The following is a 9,967-nucleotide window of genomic DNA, read 5'->3' as shown; positions in this document are numbered from 1 at the left end:
TGATACCTTGGTTCTCAATAACTGAGGGAAATACTTACGCTACTCTGCCGCATCATCCCTTCCTCTTCGGGGAAAACCAACGCAAGCTCAAGACGTAGCAACACCTGGTGCAACAGTCTCGGGGCGTTACACTTTGGGAGATCAACATGAGTAGCAAAGGATTCATAGAAAGAAGCTACTATCTTAGAGTCAAGTCCATATTTAGTGCTAAATTCACGAAAAACATCGGTATCCATAAAAGAATTAACACAATCAAACTTAGGTGCTATACCTAACTCCTTACCTTCGTCGAGGTCCCAACATTCAGAGTTGCGTTTAATTCTTTCCAATAAATCCCATTTGAATTCAACAGTCTTCATCATAAAAGATCCAGTACAAGAAGTATCGAGCATGGAGCGATTATTGGGAGAAAGCCGAGCATAAATTTTTTGAATAATCATTTCTCTTGAGAGCTCATGATTGGGGCATGAATATAACATTGACTTAAGCCTCCCCGAAGCTTGAGCGATGCTTTCTCCTTTGCGAGGCCAAAAATTATATATATAATTATGATCACGATGAACAAGATGGATAGGATAAAACTTCTGATGAAATTCCAATTTCAATTGTTGGTAATTCCATTGTCCAATATCATCACATAGCCTATATCATGTCAATGCCTCTCCCTTCAAATATAAAGGGAAGACCTTCTTCTTGATAACATCATCGGGCATACCTGCAAGCTTAAATAATCCACAAACTTCATCCACATATATAGATTAAGTGTAAATGAGGATGCAATGTTCCATCTCCTGCAAAAGGATTAGCTAGCAGTTTCTCTATCATACCCGAAGGAATTTCAAAGTAAACATTTTCAGTAGGTTCAGTAGGTTGAGGAGCAACTCTTTGCTCTACTGGTCGGGGTGAAGATACCCCGAACAAGCCCCTCAAAGGATTATGTTCCATAGTAACAAGTGATAGTAAATTTTAGCACACTATATAAATTTTTCCATACCAAATTCCACCTACCAAAGGCGCTTCACTCCCCGGCAACGGCGCCAGAAAAGAGTCTTGATGACCCACAAGTGTAGGGGATCTATGGTAGCCTTTTCAATAAGTAAGAGTGTCGAACCCAACGAGAAGCAGAAGGAAATGATAAGCAGTTTTCAGTAAGGTATTCTCTGCAAGCACTGAAATTATCGGTAACAGATAGTTTTGTGATCAGGTAATTTGTAACGAGTAGCAAGTAATAAAAGTAAAAAAGGTGTAGCAAGATGGCCCAATCCTTTTTGTAGCAAAGGACAAGCCTGGACAAAATCTTATATGAAGGAAAGCGCTCCTGAGGACATGGGAATTATCGTCAACCTGGTTTTCATCACGCTCATATGATTCGCGTTCGGTACTTTGATAATTTGATATGTGGGTGGACCGGTGCTTGGGTACTGCCCTTACTTGGACAAGCATCCCACTTATGATTAACCCCTATTGCAAGCATCTGCAACTACAACAGAAGTATTAAGGTAAACCTAACCATAGCATGAAACATATGGATCCAAATCAGCCCCTTACGGAGCAACACATAAACTAGGGTTTAAGCTTCTGTCACTCTAGCAACTCATCATCTACTAATTACTTCCCAATGCCTCCCTCTAGTCCCAAACAATGGTGAAGTGTCATGTAGTCGACGTTCACATGACACCACTAGAGGGATGACAACATACATCTCATCAAAATATCGAACGAATACCAAATTCACATGACTACTTATAGCAAGACTTCTCCCATGTCCTCAGGAATAAACGTAACTACTCACAAAGCACATTCATGTTCATAATCAGAGGGGTATTAATATGCATAATGTATCTGAACATATGATCTTCCACCAAGTAAACCAACTAGCATCAACTACAAGGAGTAATCAACACTACTAGCAACCCACAGGTACCAATCTGAGGTTTGGATACAAAGATTGGATACAAGAGATGAACTAGGGTTTGAGATGAGATGGTGCTGGTGAAGATGTTGATGGAGATTGACCCCCTCCCGATGAGAGGATCGTTAGTGATGACGATGGTGATGATTCCCCCCTCCTAGAGGGAAGTTTCCCCGGCAGAACAGCTCTGCCGGAGCCCTAGATTGTTTCCGTCTCGTGCCGGCAGAGTTTCTTCCCGAAAGCTTGCTTATGATTTTTTTCCTCGACGAAAGGCTCCATATAGCCAAATATGGGCATCAGAGGGCCACTAGGGGGCCACTAGGCAGGGGGCGCGCACGGGGGGGTAGGGCGCTTCCCCACCCTCGTGGATGGTGGGTGGCCCCCCTCTGGTACTTTCTTCGCTCAGTATTTTTTGTATATTCTAAAAATAACTCCCGTGGAGTTTTAGGACTTTTGGAGATGTGGAGAATAGGTCTCTAATATTTGCTCCTTTTCCAGCCCAGAATTCCAGATGCCGGCATTCCCCCTCTTCATGCAATCCTTGTAAAATAAGAGAGAATAGGCATAAGTATTGTGACATAATGTGTAATAACACCCCATAATGCAATAAATATCGATATAAAAGTATGATGCAAAATGGACGTATCAATGAGTTATGTGGTTTGGTGACCGAATGTTGTTCGGAGTACCAGATAAGATCACGGACATGATGAGGAGTCTCGAAATGATCGAGAGGTAAAGATCAATGTATAGGATGATAGTATTCGGACACCGGAAGTGTTCTGGAGTGTATCGGGTATTTATTAGAGTACCGGAGGGGTTACCGGAACCCCCAAGGGGAACATATGGGCCACATGGGCCATGGGAGGGGAGTACACCATCCCACAAGGGGTGGCGCGTGCCCCTTATGGCAGGAGGCCGAATGGGAGAAGGAGAAGAGGGGGTTCGCCCCCTTCCTTCTCTTCTTCCCTCTTGCCTTTTTCCTTCCGACAATTATGGCAGGGGGGAGGCCGAATTGGGGAAGACTCCAAGTAGGGTTTGGCCTATTTGGGGTGCACCCCTTGTGTGACGCCCTCGATTCAATCGTACACTAATCATACACGCAAAAGTGTACGATCAAGATCAAGGACTCACAGGAAGATATCACAACACAACTCTAGACACAAATTAAAATAATACAAGCTTTATATTACAAGCCAGGGGCCTCGAGGGCTCGAATACATCAACTCGAATACACAAGAGTCGGTGGAAGCAACAATATCTGAGTACATACATAATTTAAACAAGTTTTCCTTAAGAAGGCTAGCACAAAAGAATCTATGATCAAAAAGGCAAGGTCTCCTACCTGGGAGTCTCCTAACTACTCCAGGTCGTCAGCGGCCGTCACGTAGTAGTAGGCACCGTCGGGGTAGTAGTAATCATCAGTGGTGTCGTCTGGCTCCTGGGATCCGTCATCTGGTCGCAACAATCGGGTATGGGAGAAAAAGAGGTAGCAAAGCAACCGTGAGTACTCATCCAAAGTACTCGCAAGACTTACATCAGATCTAAACTAAGTATGCATATATATCAAAGGAAATGGGATGTATCTATGGACTAAACTGCAGAATGCCAGAAGAGAAGAGGAAAGCCTAGCCTATCGAAGACTAGCATCTTCAAGCATCTTGCAACATTTAGAAGAGTACAGATCAACATAATGTAAAGTAGTAGTAGTGTTATCAACCTCAGCCAGAGATCCTTTCTTGACTCCCTGCGAGAAAGCAATCCCATAGCCATACTATCCAGTTATCACCTCAAGTATCCAGTTCTAGTTGTATCGATCGGGATACAACTCCAAGTGTCCGTTACCGTAGGACAGGCTATCGATAGATGTTTTCTTCCCTGCAGGGGTGCACCAACTTACCCACCAAGATCGATTAACTCCGGCCGGACACGCTTTACTGGGTCATGCCCGGCCTCGACCAAACAATACGCCGCAACCCGACCTAGGTTTAATAGAGAGGTCAGCACGCCTGACTAAACCTATGGCCCCAGGGGTCTTGGGCCATCGCCCCGGGAACTCCTACACGTTGCGTGGGCGGCCAGTGAGCAGACCTAGCTACCTCCTTAAAAAGACAGGAGCGTACCAGTCCAACCCGGCGCGCGTCACTCAGTCGTTGACGTCTAATAAGCTTCGGCTGATGCATACGACGCAGAACACCCATACTATGCCCACGTAATGGTTAGTGCTATCAGGCCAAAGGCCCCTCGGATCAAATATCCAAACCATTAGTGTGTTGGTAGTGCGGTCACGAGCAGAGACTCATGAAAGATGTGACCCCGTCGCCCCATCTCAAGTACTTGTGGCAAGGGCTAAGAATGCCCAGCCATGCCTCGTGTTCAACTCTCGGCTACCCTCCAGGTCAACTCGTCTCCATATCACTCGCGGGTACCCCTTAGGGTCGACCCGCCTTTCCAAGTAACAGTTGTAAAGTCATAGTAACCATAGTAACGGTGTGTCTAACACCAAGGGAAACCCTGAGGAACCACCCTCGATGGATTCCACTCGATGTAATCATCAAGGTGAACATAAGAGGAACCACCCTCGAGGTTCATACTTGAGGGGTTGCAAGACAGAGTCGTATCAGAAGTGGTTAAGGAGGAAATCACCCTCGATGACCACGACCGAATAGCTACACTACAGAGATCTCATCAGGAGTGATGCATGACGTCTCACCCTCGACACTCGATAATAACTCTGTAGAGTCATACAACTAGGGGGTGATGTGTGGTGTCGAGGCCTGGACGTCCATCACGTTGATCGAGACATCGAACATAAAGCGGGGCAACAAGGACAAGGTGTGGGTCACTGATGGATCACTGACCAACCTATACTAAGCAGTTTAGGATAAGCAGGTAGGTAACAATAAGCAGGTAACAAAAACAAGCTGTGCATCAGAGTAGGGTCATACAGAAAGCAGTAGCAGTTCTAATGCAAGCATGAGAGGGAAAGAAATGGGTGATATCGGAATGCTCAAGGGGGGCTTTGCTTGCCTGGAAGCTCTGTTGAAAAGGAAGAAGTGTCGTCGTCGACATAGTCGATCACAAGGGCATCAACATCGGTCTCGGGGTCTATCGGAGAGAAGAGGGGGAAGAAACAGTAAATATAGAGCAAACAGGGGCATAACAAAAGAACATGCAGAGCTAGACATGATCTAACGCGGTGCTACACGATATCGACGAAGGGGGAGAACATGCGGGAATGTTTCCATGGGGTTAGGCATTTTCGGACAGGTGAACCAGAGGGGGAAAGTTACATGTTCACTATACTAGGGATGTGTGGCAGATGAACGGGCTGCATATTCGGATTCATCTCGTCATTGTGAGCAACTTTCATGTAGAATTTTTTTCATCCGAGCTAAGGATTATTTTATATTAATTTTTAAAGTTTTAAAATGATTTTCTAATATTATTATCATTTAAAATAGATCAGAAAAAGGAAAATATGACATCAGCACGAGGTTAGATTGATGTTAGCAGTCAACTTTGACCTGTTGACCGGTTAAACTGACAGAGGGGTCCCACTGTCATATACTCAGTTAATTAATTATAGATTAGCTAGGTTAATGATACGTCTCCAACGTATCTATAATTTTTGATTGCTCCATGATATTATATTATCTGTTTTGGATGTTAATGGGCTTTATATTACATTTTTATATTATTTTTGGGACTAACCTATTAACCCAGAGCCGAGTGCCAGTTTCTGTTTTTTCCCTTGTTTCAGTGTTTCACAGAAAAGGAATATCAAACGGAGTCCAAACGGAATGAAACCTTCGGGAGCGTGATTTTTGGAACGAACGTGATCCAGGAGACTTGGAGTTGAAGTCAAGGAAGCTTTGGGGTGGCCACGAGGCAGGGAGGCGCGCCTGCCCCCTGGGCGTGCCCCCACCCTCGTGGGCCCCTCGTGGCTCCCCTGACCGACTTCTTTCGCCTATATATATATCCATATACCCTAAAAACTTCGAGGAGCAGAATAGATCGGGAGTTCCGCTTCCAGAAGCCTCCGTAGCCACCGAAAACGAATCTAGACCCGTTCCGGCACCCTGCCGGAGGTGGGGAATCCCTCTCCGGTGGCCATCTTCATCATCCCGGTGCTCTCCATGACGAGGAGGGAGTAGTTCTCCCTCAGGGCTGAGGGTATGTACTAGTAGCTATGTGTTTGATCTCTCTCTCTCTCTCTCTCGTGTTCTTGAGGTGGTACGATCTTGATGTATCGCGAGCTTTGCTATTATAGTTGGATCTTATGATGTTTCTCCCCCTCTAGTCTCTTGTGATGAATTGAGTTTTCCCTTTGAAGTTATCTTATCGGATTGAGTCTTTGAGGATTTGAGAACACTTGATGTATGTCTTGCATGTGCTTATCTGAGGTGACAATGGGATATCTCGTGATCCACTTGATGTATGTTTTGGTGATCAACTTGCGAGTTTCGTGAACTTATGCATAGGGGTTGGCACACGTTTTCGTCTTGACTCTCCGGTAGAAACTTTGGAGCACTCTTTGAAGTTCTTTGTGTTGGTTGAATAGATGAATCTGAGATTGTGTGATGCATATCGTATAATCATACCCACGGATACTTGAGGTGACATTGGAGTATCTAGGTGACATTAGGGTTTTGGTTGATTTGTGTCTTAAGGTGTTATTCTAGTACGAACTCTATGATAGATTGAACAGAAAGAATAGCTTCGTGTTATTTTACAACGGACTCTTGAATAGACTGATCAGAAAGGATAACTTTGAGGTGGTTTTATACCCTACCATAATCTCTTCGTTTTTTCTCCGCTATTAGTGACTTTGGAGTGACTCATTGTTGCATGTTGAGGGATAGTTATATGATCCAATTATGTTATTATTGTTGAGAGAACTTGCACTAGTGAAAGTATGAACCCTAGGCCTTGTTTCAACGCATTGCAATACCGTTTGTGCTCACTTTTATCATTAGTTACCTTGCTATTTTTATATTTTCAGATTACAAAAACCTTTATCTACCATCCATATTGCACTTGTATCACCATCTCTTCGCCGAACTAGTGCACCTATACAATTTACCATTGTATTGGGTGTGTTGGGGACACAAGAGACTCTTTCTTATTTGGTTGCAGGGTTGTTTGAGAGAGACCATCTTCATCCTACGCCTCCCACTGACTGATAAACCTTAGGTCATCCACTTGAGGGAAATTTGCTACTGTCCTACAAACCTCCGCACATGGAGGCCCAACAACATCTACAAGAAGAAGGTTGTGTAGGAGACATCAAGCTCTTTTCTGGCGTCGTTGCCGGGAGGTTAGCACTTGAAGGTATATCTTTCAATCTTGCAATCGAATCTTTTAGTTTCTTGTTTTGTCACTAGTTTAGTCTATAAAAGAAAACTACAAAAAAAATGGAATTGAGGGTACCTCATATGCTTCATCTTTTTAATGTCTTTCGTGAAAATAAGGATTCCGATAATTGTGCCAAAGTGTTAGCAGAAGAATGCATTAAAATGTTTGGCACTAAATTTTTGGATGATGAGCATGATTTCAATGTTGTTAGTATGAATTCTTTGAATATCCATGATGCTAATGATATGCAAAGCCACAAGCTTGGAGATGCTATGTTTGATGAAGATGATATTTTTTGTCCCCCAAGTTTTGATGAGCAAATTTATTTTGATGATAGCATGCCTCCTATTTATGATGATTATATTGATGAAAGTGGGTTTGGAAGAGTGTCATCTTTAGGAAGTAATGATCCCACTATTTTGGAGGATGTTGAATCTTATTGTGATAATTATGAAAGTGGGTTTGGAGAGGTCGTGACTTTACTTAATGTTAATCCCACTATTTTGGAAGAGTGTCAACTTTGCATACAAGTAGATCATGAAAAGAATGCTCTATGTGATAGTTATATTGTTGAATTCATTCATGATGCTACTGAAAATTATTATGAGGTATGAACATATGCTTGTAGGAATTGCAATAATACCAAGTTTCCTCTCTATGTGCATAAAGTTTTTAAGTTATGCTTGTTTTGCCTTCCTATGCTAGTTGATTATTGTTCCCATAAGTTGTTTGCTCACAAAATCCATATGCATAGGAAGTGGGTTAGACTTAAATGTGCCAGTAATATTCTTCATGATGCTCTCTTTATGTTTTAATTCTTATCTTTTATGTGAGCACCATTGAAATCATCATGCCTAGCTAGGGGCGTTAAACGATAGCGCTTGTTGGGAGGCAACCCAATTTTTATTTTTGTTACTTGCTTTTTGTTCCTGTTTAGTAATAAATAATTCATCTAGCCTCGATTTAGATGTGGTTTTATGTTTTAATTAGTGTTTGTGCCAAGTAAAGCCTTTAGGACCTTCTTGGGTGATTGTTATTTGATCTTGCTGTAAAAAATAGAAAGTATGCACTCACGAGAATAATTTTCATTTTTTACCAGAGAGCGATAAAATACCAATTCCAACTGCAGTATATCTTTAAAGATTTGATGGACTATGGAATAAGGAGTGGCAAGAGCCTAAGCTTGGGGATGCCCCGGAAGGCATCCCCTCTTTCGTCTTCGTTCATCGTAACTTGGAGCTATATTTTTATTCACCACAAGATATGTGTTTTGCTTGGAGCATCAATTTATTTTGTTAGGATTTGCTTGCTGTTATTTAGAACAATGTTTTGCATCTTTTATTTCAATAAAAGTGGCATTGATAGCCTTTACTATGCCTATTTTACAAGTCCACATGTTGCTGTTTGAAAACATAAAGTTACCGCTGTTGCAAAAATTCCCTAGAAAAGTCAGAATGTGATAAAATGTTGAAACCCTTTGCATAATAAACTCTGATAAATTTACTACAGTGGAACTTTCTTTCATAATTTTTGGAGGTAGGGAAGTGTGGATCTTGCTGCACTCTTTACAGACGGTCCTGTTTAGGTAGATTGCTGTTATGTTTGCATTGTTTGCATATGTTTGCTTCTTTAATGATTCTATTTGAGGATAGGACTATTATATATGCAGAGGCATTTAGTATGCAATTTTGAATAATAATTTTAGTGATTTTCTACAGTAGAGTATGCTAAGGTTTTTGCATTGGTTTATACTAACTTATCTCACGAGTCCTTGTTGAGTTTTGTGTGGATAATGAGATTTAGGGAGACCGTGATATGAGAGGAATTAAGGAGACACAAAAGCTCAAGCTTGGGGATGCCCAAGGCATCCCAAGATAATATTTCAAGAAGTCTCAAGCGTCTAAGCTTGGGGATGCCCCGGTTGGCATCCCACCTTTCTTCTTCAACAACTATCAGTTAATTTCGGTTGATCCTAAGTTTTTGCTTCTTCACATGATGTTTGCCATTCTTAGAATGTCATTTTACTTTGTTTTGCTTGCTGTTTGAATAAAATATCAAGATCTGAAATTATTAAATGGGAGAGTCTTCACATAGTTGCATAATTATTCAACTACTCATTGATCTTCAGTTATATCTTTTGGAGTAGTTTGTCATTTGCTCTAGTGCTTCACTTATGTCTTTTAGAGCACGGTGGTGGTTTTATTCTATAGAAATAATTGATCTCTCATGCTTCACTTATATTATATTGAGAGTCCTTTAGAACACCATGGTATTTTGGTTTGATATAATAAAAACTTTCATATAAGTGCATTGAATACTAAGAGAAGTTTGATGCTTGATAATTGTTTTGAGATATGAAGATAGTGATATTAGAGTTGTGCTAGTTGAGTAATTGTGAATATGAGAAATACTTGTGTTGAAGTTTGCAAGTCCCGTAGCATGCACGTATGGTAAATGTTATGTAACAAATTTGAAACATGAGGTGTTGTTTGATTGTCTTCCTTATGAGTGGCGGTCGGGGACGAGCGATGGTCTTTTCCTACCAATCTACCCCCCTAGGAGCATGCACGTAGTGCTTGGTTTTTGATGACTTGTAGATTTTTGCAATAAGTATGTGAGTTCTTTACAATGTTGAGTCCATGGATTATACGCACTCTTATCCTTCCATCATTGCTAGCCTCTTCGGTACCATGCATT

This window comes from Triticum aestivum, chromosome 4A, assembly GCF_018294505.1.
Source record: "Triticum aestivum cultivar Chinese Spring chromosome 4A, IWGSC CS RefSeq v2.1, whole genome shotgun sequence".
In the NCBI taxonomy this organism is placed as follows: Eukaryota; Viridiplantae; Streptophyta; class Magnoliopsida; order Poales; family Poaceae; genus Triticum; species Triticum aestivum.
The sequence above is the reverse complement of the archived record's forward strand: the minus strand, read 5'-3'. Positions refer to the sequence as shown.